The following is a 17,241-nucleotide window of genomic DNA, read 5'->3' on the forward strand; positions in this document are numbered from 1 at the left end:
CACCCATTGGTGTTCTCTGAAAGCCGTGATTAGAGGTTCTGCAATTCAAAGTGCGGCTAGACTTAAACGCGATTATAGGAAGAGACAAGCCTCGGCCGAAAGAGAGGCCGCCCGGTTAGAAGCTGCACATAAAATTAGCCCCGATAATAAATCTCTTTATAAACAACTTCTCAGTGCCCGTGACAAAGTAAACACCTTTGCCCTAACCGAAGTTCACCGCAACCTGCAGCGGCTAAATCAAAAATATTATAGGCTGGGTAATAGGACGGGACGGTTATTGGCGCGTAAATTGAGAGGGCGTAGAGCCAAGGAACGCATACATGCAATTCATACATCTTCTGGAGTCAAAGTAACTGATCCGGTTGAGATAGCAAATGCGTTTGCTGAATATTACTCGCAGCTGTATAACCTAAGAGATGACTCTGGTACCCCTCAGCCCACTCTGGCAGACATTACCGGATTCTTAGACGGGTTGTCGCTCCCCAATATAGACTCCCAGACCCGCGAATCCCTCAATACTCCCTGGTCACTCGACGAAGTCGAAGCAGCCATTGACTCCTGTCCAGTAAATAAAGCCCCCGGCCCGGATGGGTACCCCTCCAGCTTCTACAAAACATTCAAATCAACCCTTGCCCCACTCTTAACGTCAGTCTATAATGAAGCCACTGACTCCACATGTTTCCCGAAAGAGATGTTAGAGGCTCGAATAGTTACCATCCCTAAGCCAGGGAAATCCCCTACGGTGGTTCAGAATTACCGCCCAATAGCATTGCTGAACACAGACCTTAAATTGTTCGCCAAAATGGTTGCAAATAGGATCTCCCCTCTCCTGCCTAGTTTGATTAACCCGGATCAGGTGGGTTTTGTTCTGGGCAGGCAAGCGTCGGATAACACACGTAGGGTTATTAACCTGATTGACCGCTGCCAGGCCCGGAACGAACCTCTCTTGCTTCTTTCCCTGGATGCAGAAAAAGCATTCGATAGGCTCCATTGGGATTATTTGAGGGTTACCCTAGGTCATTTTGGATTTGCGGGTAGGATACTGGACTCTATCTTTGCCTTGTACTCCTCCCCTTCGGCTTCGGTTTTCACCAATGGGTGCAGCTCCTCTATATTTAATATTACTAATGGGACCCGGCAGGGATGCCCACTATCACCCCTTATCTTTGTACTAGCTGTGGAACCGCTGGCAGAACGAATCAGGGTGTCAGACTCAATTGTGGGTCCAGAGGTGGGAGGGACACCACATAAAATATGTCTTTTTGCAGATGATATTCTGGTGTGTCTTAGAGAGCCCGAAACGTCCCTACCCCACTTACATTCTCTTTTAAACTCTTATGCAGCGGTCTCTTACTACAAACTGAACGCTACTAAGACTGAGGCCCTACCCGTAAATATTTCTGACAGCGCTCTTAGTCGTCTAAAGAATGACTATAAATATGCGTGGCAACTTAGATCGCTTAAATATCTGGGTGTTCATCTATCTAGGGGGCGGGACTTAATGGGGTTCAACTATGACACGCTTTTTCGTGCATTTGAATTGTTAATTAAAGATTGGATGATGCAGGAGGTCTCCTGGGTCGGACGGGTGGCGGCAGCAAAGATGGTCCTTTTACCAAAATTGATGTACCTCTTTCGTACCATCCCTAGGGCTTTCCCTAAAGACGTTTGTAATAGATTCAATCGTCTATTGACTAAATATATATGGGGGGGCTTAAAGCCGAAAGTAGCAAAATCCACGTTGACTGCGTCAAAAGGTGCCGGGGGAGTAGCATATCCAGACTTGGAAAGATACCACATCGCCTGTCTGCTCACCCAAGCTAGAGATTGGTTCACCCAGGGCAATGTTAAACCGTGGGTATCCCTGGAACAAGATGCAATATCCCCCTACACACTATCGGATCTGTTATGGCTGCCCTTCAAATCAATCCCAGCCAGAGTTGCCGAGTGCTCAGCAGTTCACGCAACTTTGCTGGCATGGAAGGAAGTATCAAAGTCTTTCCCTCCTGGTGCTTTGCCCTCCCCCAAGTTGTCCCTCCACGCTATAGCCCTATTGATCCCAGATTTGCAATTACACCACTGGCGAACCCTGGGTCTCAACACTCTGAAAGATGTCCTCCGAGACGGCGCCTTAGTCCCCTTCTCCCTACTCCAAGATCAATTTCAGGTACCCAAACAAGACTTTCATAAATATCTACAATTAAGGCACTGGCTTCAGAGATGCTCTCCAAGTCAGGCCCCACATACTGATCCCCCTAAAATACTGATGTCACTCCTAATACCCAGAGGCAACAGGGGAGGCATTTCCAGATGGTATCAGCATCTTGTAACCGAGTCTCATCATGGGGTCTTCCCTGCACTGACTAAATGGGAAAAAGACCTCCCAGCAGTCTTTACGGAAGATATCTGGAAATATATCTTTAAATCTTGTTTTAGAATTTCTAAATGTGTAAATCATTGTGAAATGTATTATAAACTGGTCCATAGGGTATATTTAACACCGGACCGTTTACACAAAATCTGGCCTGATGTCTCCGCTAGTTGCTGGAGAAACTGTGGGATGGTGGGCGATATTTTACACATTTTTTGGTTATGCCCGGTAATCCGGGCACTGTGGAGGGAAGTGTTCCTTTTCATTTCCCATATATTAGGAATGGTCCTTGTGCCTGACCCCCTCTTGGCACTCTTTCACTATTATGGGAAGGAGATGTCCAGCAGCGACAGATATATTCTAGGACATATCCTCATAGCTTCTAAAGCCGCCATTGCCTCCAAATGGAAGTCTGCGGTCATCCCCAATATTTCAATGATAGAAAATAGCGTCCATCAACATTATGTGTTGAGACAGCAGAGGGCAACTGTGCTCCAGGAAATTCGTCTATTAGTAAGAAATGGATTAAATGGTCCCTGTATAAAGAGAGTTTAGGCCAGAAGGGTGCATACAGAGCTCCAGCTGACATTCCAGACCCCTCTGTGCTTTGTTCCCCAGTTCACACCTGACACTGATTTACTAAGTGATGCAGACCTCCTATTTTTCACTTTTCACTATACTAACATTCCATTGATGTATTACGATATCCCTGATACGTACCTCCCCCTCCCCCATGTCTTTATTAGTTCTGTTTTGTATTTATCTCCCCTCCCTCCTCCTGTTTTTATTTACCGATTTTAATTGTATATGTACATGTAATCTGTTTGAAAACTCAATAAAAATTTAATATTAAAAAAAAAAAAAAGCTAAAAAATATTGCGCCAGGTCAAGAGACCCTCAGGCGATAGCTGTGGACGCACTAGTGACACCGTGGGTGTACCAGTCGGTTTATGTGTTCCCTCCTCTTCCTCTCATACCCAAGGTACTGAGGATAGTAAGAAAGAGAGGAGTAAGAACTATACTCATCGTTCCGGATTGGCCAAGAAGAACTTGGTACCCAGAACTACAAGAAATGATCTCAGAGGACCCATGGCCTCTGCCTCTCAGACAGGACCTGTTACAGCAGGGGCCCTGTCTGTTCCAAGACTTACCGCGGCTGCGTATGGCGGTTGAACGCCGGATCCTAACCGAAAAGGGCATTCCAGATGAAGTGATTCCTACGCTGATAAAGGCTAGGAAAGATGTGACAGCACAACATTTATCACCGTATATGGTGAAAATATGTTGCTTGGTGTGAGGCCAGGAAGGCCCCTACAGAGGAATTCCAGCTGGGTCAATTCCTGCACTTCCTACAGTCAGGAGTGACTATGGGCCTAAAATTAGGATCCATAAAGGTCCAGATTTCGGCCCTATCTATTTTGTTTAAAAAAGAACTGGCTTCACTACCTGAAGTTCAGACGTTTGTTAAGGGAGTGCTGCATATTCAGCCCCCTTTTGTGCCTCCAGTGGCACCTTGGGATCTCAACGTTGTGTTGGATTTCCTAAAATCACATTGGTTTGAGCCACTTCAGACCGTGGAGTTGAAATATCTCACGTGGAAAGTGGTCATGCTTTTGGCCTTGGCTTCGGCTAGGCGGGTGTCAGAATTGGCGGCTTTGTCCTGTAAAAGCCCCTATCTGATCTTCCATATGGACAGGGCAGAATTGAGGACTCGTCCCCAATTTCTCTATCGTCCTAGTGGATGCTGGGGTTCCTGAAAGGACCATGGGGAATAGCGGCTCCGCAGGAGACAGGGCACAAAAAGTAAAGCTTTACGATCAGGTGGTGTGTACTGGCTCCTCCCCCTATGACCCTCCTCCAAGCCTCAGTTAGATTTTTGTGCCCGGCCGAGAAGGGTGCAATCTAGGTGGCTCTCCTAAAGAGCTGCTTAGAAAAGTTTAGCTTAGGTTTTTTATTTTACAGTGAGTCCTGCTGGCAACAGGATCACTGCAACGAGGGACTTAGGGGAGAAGAAGTGAACTCACCTGCGTGCAGGATGGATTGGCTTCTTGGCTACTGGACATTAGCTCCAGAGGGACGATCACAGGTACAGCCTGGATGGTCACCGGAGCCTCGCCGCCGGCCCCCTTGCAGATGCTGAAACGAGAAGAGGTCCAGAATCGGCGGCAGAAGACTCCTCAGTCTTCTTAAGGTAGCGCACAGCACTGCAGCTGTGCGCCATTTTCCTCTCAGCACTTCACACGGCAGTCACTGAGGGTGCAGGGCGCTGGGAGGGGGGCGCCCTGGGAGGCAAATGAAAACCTATTTTGGCTAAAAATACCTCACATATAGCCTCCGGGGGCTATATGGAGATATTTAACCCCTGCCAGAATCCACTAAAGAGCGGGAGACGAGCCCGCCGAAAAAGGGGCGGGGCCTATCTCCTCAGCACACAGCGCCATTTTCCTCACACAGCTCCGCTGGTCAGGAAGGCTCCCAGGCTCTCCCCTGCACTGCACTACAGAAACAGGGTAAAACAAGAGAGGGGGGGCAAAATTGTGGCAAAATTATATTATTAAAGCAGCTATACAGGGAGCACTTATTATAAGGCTATCCCTGTCATATATAGCGCTTTTTGGTGTGTGCTGGCAAACTCTCCCTCTGTCTCCCCAAAGGGCTAGTGGGGTCCTGTCTTCTTTAAGAGCATTCCCTGTGTGTCTGCTGTGGGTCGGTACGTGTGTGTCGACATGTATGAGGACGATATTGGTGTGGAGGCGGAGCAATTGCCAAATATGGGGATGTCACCCCCTAGGGGGTCGACACCAGAATGGATGCCTTTATTTATGGAATTACGGGATAGTGTCAACACGCTAAAGCAGTCGTTTGACGACATGAGACGGCCGGACAATCAATTAGCACCTGTCCAGGCGCCTCAAACACCGTCAGGGGCTGTAAAACGCCCTTTGCCTCAGTCGGTCGACACAGACCCAGACACAGGCACTGATTCCAGTGGCGACGGTGATGAATCAACCGTATTTTCCAGTAGGGCCACACGTTATATGATTTTGGCAATGAAGGAGGCGTTACATATTGCTGATACTACAGGTACCACAAAACAGGGTATTATGTGGGGTGTGAAAAAACTACCTATAGTTTTTCCTGAATCAGATGAATTAAATGAGGTGTGTGATGAAGCGTGGGTTGCCCCCGATAAAAAAAATGCTAATTTCAAAGAAGTTATTGGCTTTATACCCTTTCCCGCCAGAGGTTAGGGCGCGCTGGGAAACACCTCCTAGGGTGGACAAGGCGCTCACACGCTTATCAAAACAAGTGGCGTTACCCTCTCCTGAGACGGCCGCACTTAAAGATCCAGCAGATAGGAGGATGGAAAATATCCAAAAAAGTATATACACACATACAGGTGTTATACTACGACCAGCTATAGCGACAGCCTGGATGTGCAGTGCTGGGGTAGCTTGGTCAGAGTCCCTGATTGAAAATATTGATACCCTGGATAGGGACAATGTTTTACTGTCTTTAGAGCAAATAAAGGATGCATTTCTTTATATGCGTGATGCACAGAGGGATATTTGCACACTGGCATCACGGGTAAGTGCTATGTCCATTTCGGCCAGAAGAAGTTTATGGACGCGACAGTGGTCAGGTGATGCGGACTCAAAACGGCATATGGAAGTTTTGCCGTATAAAGGGGAGGAGTTATTTGGTGTCGGTCTATCGGATTTGGTGGCCACGGCTACAGCCGGGAAATCCACCTTTTTACCTCAAGTCACTCCCCAACAGAAAAAGACACCGACTTTTCAACCGCAGCCCTTTCGTTCCTTTAAAAACAAGAGAGCAAAGGGATATTCATATCTGCCACGAGGCAGAGGAAGGGGAAAGAGACTGCAACAGGCAGTTCCTTCCCAGGAACAGAAGCCCTCCCCCGCTTCTACAAAAGCCTCAGCATGACGCTGGGGCTTCTCAAGCGGACTCGGGGGCGGTGGGGGGTCGTCTCAAAAATTTCAGCGCGCAGTGGGCTCACTCGCAGGTAGATCCCTGGATCCTGCAGATAATATCTCAGGGGTACAGGTTGGAACTAGAGACGGATCCACCTCGCCGTTTCCTGAAGTCTGCTTTACCAACGTCCCCCTCCGACAGGGTGACGGTCTTGGAAGCCATTCACAAGCTGTACTCTCCGCAGGTGATAGTCAAGGTACCTCTTTTACAACAAGGAAAGGGGTATTATTCCACTCTATTTGTGGTACCGAAGCCGGATGGCTCGGTAAGACCTATTCTAAATCTGAAATCCTTGAACCTGTACATAAAGAAGTTCAAGTTCAAGATGGAGTCACTCAGAGCAGTGATAGCGAACCTGGAAGAAGGGGACTTTATGGTATCCTTGGACATCAAGGATGCGTATCTCCACGTTCCAATTTACCCCTCACACCAGGGGTACCTCAGGTTCGTCGTACAGAACGGTCACTATCCGTTTCAGACGCTGCCGTTCGGATTGTCCACGGCACCTCGGGTCTTTACCAAGGTAATGGCCGAGATGATGATTCTTCTTCGAAGAAAAGGCGTATTAATTATCCCATACTTGGACGATCTCCTAATAAGGGCAAGGTCCAGAGAACAGCTAGAGATGGGATTAGCACTGTCTCAAGAAGTGCTAAAACAGCACGGGTGGATTCTGAATATTCCAAAATCCCAGTTAATTCCGACAACACGTCTGCTGTTCCTAGGGATGATTCTGGACACGGTTCAGAAAAAGGTTTTTCTCCCGGAGGAAAAAGCCAAGGAGTTATCCGAACTTGTCAGGAACCTCCTAAAACCAGGAAAGGTGTCTGTACATCAATGCACAAGAGTCCTGGGAAAAATGGTGGCTTCTTACGAAGCAATTCCATTCGGCAGATTCCACGCAAGAATTTTCCACAGGGATCTGTTGGACAAATGGTCAGGGTCGCATCTTCAGATGCACCAGCGGATAACCCTGTCTCCAAGGACAAGGGTATCTCTTCTGTGGTGGTTGCAGAGTGCTCATCTATTGGAGGGCCGCAGATTCGGCATACAGGATTGGATCCTGGTGACCACGGACGCCAGCCTGAGAGGCTGGGGAGCAGTCACACAAGGAAGAAACTTCCAGGGCGTGTGGTCGAGCCTGGAAACGTCTCTTCACATAAACATTCTGGAACTAAGAGCAATCTACAATGCTCTAAGCCAGGCAGAACCTCTGCTTCAAGGAAAACCGGTGTTGATCCAGTCGGACAACATCACGGCAGTCGCCCATGTGAACAGACAGGGCGGCACAAGAAGCAGGAGTGCAATGGCAGAAGCTGCAAGGATTCTTCGCTGGGCAGAGAATCATGTGATAGCACTGTCAGCAGTGTTCATCCCGGGAGTGGACAACTGGGAAGCAGACTTCCTCAGCAGACACGACCTTCACCCGGGAGAGTGGGGTTTTCATCCAGAAGTTTTCCACATGCTGGTAACCCGTTGGGAAAGACCAATGGTGGACATGATGGCGTCTCGCCTCAACAAAAAACTGGACAGGTATTGCGCCAGGTCAAGAGATCCGCAGGCAATAGCTGTGGACGCGCTGGTAACGCCTTGGGTGTACCAGTCGGTGTATGTGTTTCCTCCTCTGCCTCTCATACCAAAAGTATTGAGAATTATACGGCAAAGAGGCGTAAGAACGATACTAGTGGTTCCGGATTGGCCAAGAAGGACTTGGTACCCGGAACTTCAAGAGATGATCACGGAAGATCCGTGGCCTCTACCTCTGAGAAGGGACTTGCTTCAGCAGGGTCCCTGTCTGTTTCAAGACTTACCGCGGCTGCGTTTGACGGCATGGCGGTTGAACGCCGGATCCTAAAGGAAAAAGGCATGCCGGAAGAAGTCATTCCTACTTTGATTAAAGCAAGGAAGGAAGTAACCGCGCAACATTATCACCGCATTTGGCGAAAATATGTTGCGTGGTGCGAGGATCGGAGTGCTCCGACGGAGGAATTTCAACTGGGTCGATTCCTACATTTCCTGCAATCAGGATTGTCTATGGGTCTCAAATTGGGATCTATTAAGGTTCAAATTTCGGCCCTGTCGATTTTCTTCCAGAAAGAATTGGCTTCAGTTCCTGAAGTCCAGACTTTTGTTAAGGGAGTGCTGCATATACAGCCCCCTGTGGTGCCTCCAGTGGCACCGTGGGATCTCAATGTTGTTTTGGACTTTCTCAAATCTCATTGGTTTGAACCACTAAAAACTGTGGATTTGAAATATCTCACATGGAAAGTGACCATGCTACTAGCCCTGGCTTCGGCCAGGAGAGTGTCAGAACTGGCAGCTTTATCTTACAAAAGCCCATATCTGATTTTCCATTCGGACAGGGCAGAACTGCGGACTCGTCCGCATTTTCTCCCTAAGGTGGTGTCAGCATTTCATCTGAACCAGCCTATTGTAGTGCCTGCGGCTACAAGCGACTTGGAGGACTCCAAGTTGTTGGACGTTGTCAGAGCTTTAAAAATATACATTTCAAGGACAGCTGGAGTCAGGAAATCTGACTCACTGTTTATACTATATGCTCCCAACAAGTTGGGCGCTCCTGCGTCTAAGCAGACTATTGCTCGCTGGATTTGTAGTACGATTCAGCTTGCACATTCTGTGGCAGGCCTGCCACAGCCAAAATCGGTAAAAGCCCACTCCACAAGGAAGGTGGGTTCTTCTTGGGCGGCTGCCCGAGGGGTCTCGGCATTACAACTCTGCCGAGCGGCTACGTGGTCGGGGGAGAACACGTTTGTAAAATTCTACAAATTTGATACCCTGGCTAAGGAGGACCTGGAGTTCTCTCATTCGGTGCTGCAGAGTCATCCGCACTCTCCCGCCCGTTTGGGAGCTTTGGTATAATCCCCATGGTCCTTTCAGGAACCCCAGCATCCACTAGGACGATAGAGAAAATAAGAATTTACTTACCGATAATTCTATTTCTCGGAGTCCGTAGTGGATGCTGGGCGCCCATCCCAAGTGCGGATTATCTGCAATAATTGTACATAGTTATTGTTACCTAATTCGGGTTATTGTTGTAGGGAGCCATCTTTCAGAGGCTCCTCTGTTATCATACTGTTAACTGGGTTTAGATCACAGGTTGTACGGTGTGATTGGTGTGGCTGGTATGAGTCTTACCCGGGATTCATAAATCCTTCCTTATTGTGTACGCTCGTCCGGGCACAGTATCCTAACTGAGGCTTGGAGGAGGGTCATAGGGGGAGGAGCCAGTACACACCACCTGATCGTAAAGCTTTACTTTTTGTGCCCTGTCTCCTGCGGAGCCGCTATTCCCCATGGTCCTTTCAGGAACCCCAGCATCCACTACGGACTCCGAGAAATAGAATTATCGGTAAGTAAATTCTTATTTTCTCCCTAAGGTGGTATCATCGTTTCATTTGAACCAACCTATTGTGGTGCCTGCGGCTACTAGGGACTTGGAGGATTCCAAGTTGCTGGACGTAGTCCGGGCTTTGAAAATTTGTTTCCAGAACGGCGGGAGTCAGAAAGTCTGACTCGCTGTTTATTCTGTATGCAGCCAACAAGGTTGGCGCTCCTGCTTCGAAGCAGACTATTGCTCGCTGGATCTGTAGCACGATTCAGCTGGCTCACTCTGCGTCTGGATTGCCGCATCCAAAATCAGTAAAAGCCCATTCCACAAGGAAGGTGGGCTCTTCTTGGGCGGCTGCCCGAGGGGTCTCGGCTTTACAGCTTTGCCGAGCTGCTACTTGGTCGGGTTCTACAAGTTTGATACCCTGGCTGAGGAGGACCTTGAGTTTGCTCATTCGGTGCTGCAGAGTCGTCCGCACTCTCCCGTCCGTTTGGGAGCTTTGGTATAATCCCCATGGTCCTTACGGAGTCCCCAGCATCCACTAGGACGTCAGAGAAAATAAGAATTTATTCACCGGTAATTCTATTTCTCGTAGTCCGTAGTGGATGCTGGGCGCCCGTCCCAAGTGCGGACTTCTTCTGCAATACGTGTATATAGTTATTGCTTACTAAAGGGTTATTGTTATGAGCCATCTGTTGATTGAGGCTCAGTTGTTGTTCATACTGTTAACTGGGTATAGTTATCACGAGTTGTACGGTGTGATTGGTGTGGCTGGTATGAGTCTTACCCTGGATTCCAAATCCTTTCCTTGTAGTGTCAGCTCTTCCGGGCACAGTTTCCTTAACTGAGGTCTGGAGGAGGGGTGTAGAGGGAGGAGCCAGTGCACACCAGATAGTACCTAATCTTTCTTTTAGAGTGCCCAGTCTCCTGCGGAGCCAGTCTATTCCCCATGGTCCTTACGGAGTCTCCAGCATCCACTACGGACTACGAGAAATAGAATTACCGGTGAGTAAATTCTTATTCTTTGGGGGGTAACTGTCTGCCCTCCCCTGTGTGTGTGTGTGTGTGTGTGTGTAGTGTTTGGGGGTCTCCTTGAGCTATGTCCAGGGACACTGTGTCATATGCTGCGGAGGATATGTCCTGCTGATAAAGGCTTCATCCAAGGAGAAGCTGTTGCAGTCCATTTTTCTCACACCGCACCTACTCAGAGTCCACGGTTGGATTCTGAATCTCCCAAAGTCACATTTGGAACCGACCCAGAGGTTGTCTTTTCTGGGGATGATCCTCGGCGCAGAGGGTGTTTCTTCCGCAGGAAAATGTGTTGGTGATACAAACAATGGTCCGGGATGTCCTGAAGCCAACACGGCTGTCAGTTCATCACTGCATTCGCCTTTTCGGAAAGATGGTGGCCTCTTACGAGGCTCTCCAATACAGAAGGTTCCATGCTCAGGCCTTCCAACTGGATCTCCTGGACAAGTGGTCAGGATCTCATCTCCACATGCACCAGAGAATTCGTCTGTCGCCAAAGGCCAGGATTTCACTCCTCTGGTGGCTCCAATTGCCTCACCTTCTAACCACGGATGCGAGCCTTCGGGGCTGGGGTGCAGTCACTCAGGGGGAAACATTCCAAGGAAGGTGGTCAAGTCTGTAAGCCGGGCTGCCCATCAACATCCTGGAACTAAGAGCCGTCTTCTTCAGGCGGCCTATCTTCTAAGAAATCAGGCCATTGAAGTGCAGTCGGACAATGTAATAACAGTGGCCTACATAAACCGACAGGGCGGAACGAAGAGCAGATCTGCAATGTCAGAGGTGACAAGAATCATCCTGTGGGCACAAAGACACGCGTTGGTGCTCTCAGCAATCTTCATTCCTGGAGTAGACAACTGGGAAGTGGACTTCCTGAGCAGACACAATCTCCATCCAGGGGAATGGGGTCTCCATCCGGAGGTGTTCAGGGAAATTACAGACCTTTGGGGGTTAACCCAAATAGAAATGATGGCCTCTCATCTCAACAAGAAGCTTCAACGCTATTGTTCCAGGTCGAGGGACCCACAAGCAGTGGCAATGGACGCCCTGGTGTCTCCATGGGTGTTGCGGTCGGTGTATGTGTCTCCACCTCTTCCACTCATTCCAAGAGTTCTAAAGCTCGTAAGGAGATCAAGGGTTCAGGCGAATCCTCATTGCTCCAGACTGGCCAAGGCGGGCTTGGTACGCGGACCTTCTGAATCTATTGCAGGAAGAGCCGAGGCCTCTTCCTCTTCAGGAGTATCTGCTGCTGCAGGGACCATTCGCCTATCAAGACTTACCACGGCTACGTTTGACGGCATGGAGGTTGAACGCCTGATACTAGCTCGGAAGGGCATTCCGAAGAAGGTCATTCCTATCCTGATACAGGCTAGGAAAGGGGTAACGTCTAAACATTACCATCGTATTTGGAAGAAATATGTTTCTTGGTGTGAATCCAAGAAGTTTCCTACGGTGGAGTTTCAACTCGGACGGTTTCTCCTCTTCCTGCAAGCAGGTGTGGATATGGGCCTGAGGTTGGGATCTGGGAAGGTCCAGATTTCGGCCCTCTCCATCTTCTTCCAGAAACAATTAGCTGCCCTCCCTGAGGTTCAGACTTTTTTGAAGGGAGTTCTGCACATCCAACCTCCTTTTGTACCGCCTACAGCGCCTTGTGACCTTAACGTGGTGTTACAGTTTCTCCAGTTGGATTGGTTTGAACCTCTGCAGGAGGTTGAGGTCAAATTTCTTACTTTGAAGGCGGTCACGTTGTTGGCCTTAGCTTCTGCTGTGTCGGAATTAGGGGCATTGTCCTGTAAAAGTCCTTACTTGATCTTCTACGAAGATAGAGCTGAACTCCGTACACGTCAGCAGTTTCTTCCGAAGGTTGTGTCGGCATTTCATATCAGCCAACCTATTGTGGTGCCAGTAGCTACTGACTCCTCAATTACATCAAAGTCCTTGGATGTTGTAAGGGCTCTGAAGATGTATGTGAAGAGAACTTATTGTCACAGAAAGTCGGACTCTCTGTTTGTCGTATGTGATCCCAAGAAGATTGGGTGTCCTGCTTCTAAGCAGATTATTTCTCGCTGGATTCGGTTCACTATCCAGCACGCTTATTCTACGGCAGGACTGCCGTGTACAAAATCTGTTAAGGCCCACTCTACTCATAAGGTGGGGTCTTCCTGGGCAGCTGCCCATGGTGTCTCGGCATTGCAACTTTGCCGAGCTGCAACTTGGTCTTGGTCGAACACGTTTGCAAAGTTTTACAAGTTCGATACTTTGACTGAACTTCAGATCATCAGAGGCCAATCGGTTCTGCAGGAGCCTCCGCGCTCTCCCTCCCGTTCTGGGAGCTTTGGTACATCCCCATGGTACTAATGTGGACCCCAGCATCCTCTAGGACGTTAGAGAAAATAGGATTTTGGTACCTACTGGTAAATCCTTTTCTCGTAGTCCGTAGAGGGCCCAGCGCTTCGTTTTCCTGCAACTGTTATCTGGTTCAATACGACTTTGGTTAGTTATGTACTGCATTGTTACTTGGTAAGTAATGTTTCAGCTGTTGCTGAGTTTTCAAGCTAAGCTAGCTTGATGTGCCTTGTATGAATTTCGCCACTATCTGTGTTAAATACTTCTCTCGAAGATGTCCGTCTCCTCAGGTACAGTTTCTAGACGGAGTCTGGTAGGAGGAGCCAGCCCACACTCTCAAACTCTTAAAGTGCCAATGGCTCCTAGTGGACCTGTCTATACCCCATGGTACTAATGTGGACCTCAGCATCCTCTACGGACTACGAGAAAAGGATTTACCGGCAGGTAACCAAAATCCTATTTTAATTATCTGCTGGACTTTGTGGGCTTTTAAATCCTGGATTAGTTACTTCCCACAGTAAGCCCCAAGGTCACTTAGCCAGGGAGCTTGCGTTAAGTTTCTCAGCTAATTAACCACTTCCCCCCCCCCCCTTCATGTGTTTGTATATAATGGGGGTCATGACCTGGCCGCATCAGTGGCCCGCAGTGCATTTTGCCGGTGGAGGCGAACTGCGCATGCGGCCATAAACATTGCGGTCACATCCCTGATGGATGCGACCGCAATGTGATTGGCAGCAGTGGCCATTGCGGGGGTAGAGTTACGGCATTGCGGGGGCGGCGGCAGGATAAAGGAGGCGGGGCGGGTGACAGCGTGCCAGGGGTTAACCTAAGTTCCAATGCGTCCGCAATTATATATAATGTCTTTTAATATCAAATTAACTGGTAGAGTTTTGAGCATTTCTATAGCATCCATAAGGGATATTGGGGTAAACTAGTACGATGGGGTATAGATGGGGTCCAAAGTAGCCAGTGCACTTTACATTTCTTCAACTGGGTGTGCTTGCTCATCCCATCTATGCCCCCTCCCACAGGCAGTTTAGAAAAAAGTGCCCTCAGGAGAGGATGCACATCTCTGCAGCTCCAGAGAGTTTTCTTCAATTTCTTTTTATCTTTTATTATTTTCGCTATTCTGTCTGGGCAACAGCATACCTGCACCGTGGGAGGTAGGAATGGGGGCGGTCACTGGCCTTACGAGGTGCAGAGCCGCTACCCCGCTGCAGGACCACCGTCCTGAGGGGTTGTTGTCAGTGGGGCACTGCGTCTTTGCTGTCACAGCCGCAGCACGCCGCACACCCCTAACGCTTCCTGAAGGTGATATCGGTGGTGAGTATAAACCGGGGGCCCCGGTTCAAAGTGCGGCTGACCACGGGCGCGGCGTACGTAAGATTGCCCCTGTAGAACTGGCACAAAAGGGCTTGACTGGCACTTGTGTGATGTTTTAAGCTTAAAAGGAGACTTTTGCCAGTATAATATATGTATGTAACTCTGGCGCAATGTGAGGGGGCGGAGCTACCTCAGAGCGGGACCTGAGGCGTTTTGGCGCCTTCCTCTGCTTACTGCAGCCGTTTACAGCACACACATCTGGTACAGGGTGTAGCAAAGGGGGAGAGCCGCTTGTGTACACTATCCTGATACTATCTAGGACAATAATTGTTAGTGTTTACTGTATTATAGGGAGCTGACAGCCTCACTGGGGCTGTGCAGCTCAGGGTTTGCTGGTGTCCTCTCTATCTCTGGGTCTCCTCTCACATACTGTAGGGCAGGCTTGCATTGTAACTGTCTGTGTGTATGTTCTTGTGCTTACTGTGAATATGGGTAAACACAAGCTGTGCAGTGTATGTCACACTAGATTCTCTCCTTTATCTAATGACTTCCTGTGAACAATGCAGTCAGTCTTCACAAATCAGTGAAGGGGATGGGGGAGAGGGTCCAGAGCCCCACTGGTTAGCGTCTCTTAAGACTATGATGTCTGATATGTTATCCCAGCTCAATGCTAATGTGCAGAAGTCTCAGCTACTACAACAAGCTGTTGCAGATTTAGCTGCTAGGGCAGATGCACAGCCCCCCCCCCCCCCCCCCCATCTCATGCAGGTCCTCAGAAAGGTGCTTTACCTGCTATTCTCTCTGATACAGATGATGATATACAGGATGATGGGGTTGACTTGGACCCCGTTAGTGGGGATCCCGATGCTCTCAGGGATCCCCACTAAGGGATTTGTTAAAGCTCCCTCTAGAGGACGCTGCATCACAGCAGTAGGTTTTCTTTGTACAAAACAAGCCTAATGTCACTTTCCCTGATTCTACAGAGTTAGATGACTTATTCAAATAGGCCTGGAAAAGTCCAGACAAAAAATTCCAGGTGTCCAATAAAGTTTTTGCGCACTTTCCTATTTGCTCCTGAAGGTAGAACATTTTGAGAGGAACCCCCTGGGGTGGATGTCTCAGCACAGCTACGATCATCTTCCCTGACATGCGGGGTGTCGCCCAGCACAGGGCTAGTCCGCCCCGCATGTCAGGCCGCCCCCCCTCTCCCGCATAAGTACAAAAGCATTGCACAACGGCGATACTCTTATACTTGTAGAGTAACTCCCAGCCAGCGCAGCACCTGCGGCTGACAGGGAGTTGGTCGTCGCTGGCCTGGTCGCAGCGGCTGCGTGTGACATCACGCAGTCTCTGAGGCCCACCCCCCGCATGGTCCGACCACGCCTGCGTTGGCCAGACCGTGTGCACAAAATGGCGGCCAAACGGCGCCGTGCCACCCCCCACCCGCCCAGCAAATGCCTCTGCCTGTTTATCAGGCAGAGGCGATCGCTGGGCTACGACAACCGTCAGCTGTCTGGCATGCGCTGGCGCAGTTCCGACCTGATAGGCTGCTGTGCGAAAATGCACAGCACCAATTAGGTCGGAATGACCCCCAATGTCTTGTAACAATACATAATATGAAACTATTATCTCCGCGGAATTTGTAAAGCATTTACAAAATGATACTGTACTTCACTGAGAGCTCTATAAAACGTGCTATTTAATAATTCCGGTATTCTGATTTAAGTTCTTTAGCCTTTAGGTCAGTGATTATGTAGAGATCTTTCCCAGTGATGTGTTGTTGGAAGGCCTTTGTGGAGATTGACTGTTGGCATACAGCCATTTTCTATTTTAAATTAGTCTGCCCTTGTTTAAAGATCATTGGAAGTGGTAGACAGGCTGCTCTGCAGCACTCAGGCAAAAGAAATAAACTTTACGTACGTTTTCTTTCTTAATGGACATTGCGGCTAAGATCTTTTTGACTATACGATGCTGTGTTGAGCCATCGTGCTGTCATATTCCTGTCAGAAGTCTGTGTAGGCACAGTAGAAAGGACTTAGTAGATTTGATCTGGTCAGACTCCCCAGCCGAAGAGGTGACAAAAGTGGTAAAGTAAAAACTGATTTACTAACAGATTTTTGTGTAACACTAATATGAAATGTTTTAAAGAGACTACTTCATGTTACTGTGTTTTAGTAAATATAATGTTTTCAAGTACTGTGTGGGTACAGTGGTATGTAAAATACACCACAAAATCTTAAATACTGGTGCGAGGGAGAGTTTGCAAAGCAAATGTGTGTTTTTCCTAAAGATCTGCAAGTTGGTAGAAGTTCTGCGTATCCCAAGATGATTATTGTAAATTAAGTAAATCTTGTAGCAGGGCAGTAGGTAAGGACACTTGGCTACACAGGGACAGGGATTAGCAACAGATGTCTGGATTCTGCCTTACAGGTCTTTATTTAGACCCCCTTGAAAGTGCATGTTCTGTCCTGGATACTTTAACTATTGAAGAATGCAGACAAATGTCATCACTACAATAGTATTACATGGATATAGATGTATGCACCTGTGTACTGTACCCTAGCTGGTCCCTTTCTGCACCAATCTCTGTTCTTACAGAAAGTGTGTATATGTTCATATGTGTGTGTGTGTGTGTGTGTGTGTATATATATATACATACACACACACACACACACACACACACACACACACACACACACACACACACACACACACCATAGGATAGCCTACACAGCAAATCTGATGATGTGCACCATGTGTAGCCGGCTAATTGGTTCCTCACTACCTGACTGAGAATCAGATAGGTGTGTTTCTTATGTTTGCTGGTACA

The 17,241-nt window shown here is 48.5% G+C and overlaps 1 protein-coding gene across 7 annotated transcripts in view; it reads left to right on the forward strand.

The window, feature by feature from the left end:
- DHRS7B (dehydrogenase/reductase 7B) overlaps positions 1–17,241 on the forward strand; it is a 290,811-nt gene that overhangs the window by 57,997 nt on the left and 215,573 nt on the right. The window contains exon 1 of one of the 7 annotated variants that reach the window (XM_063934182.1): positions 16,304–16,327. The exons of 4 other annotated variants lie outside the window; for them this stretch is intronic. The gene's annotated coding sequence lies outside the window, so the exon portion shown is untranslated. 2 more of the 7 variants (XM_063934179.1, XM_063934180.1) reach the window with 2 other exon arrangements.

Source organism: Pseudophryne corroboree, chromosome 7 (assembly GCF_028390025.1).
Source record: "Pseudophryne corroboree isolate aPseCor3 chromosome 7, aPseCor3.hap2, whole genome shotgun sequence".
Lineage (NCBI taxonomy): Eukaryota > Metazoa > Chordata > Amphibia > Anura > Myobatrachidae > Pseudophryne > Pseudophryne corroboree.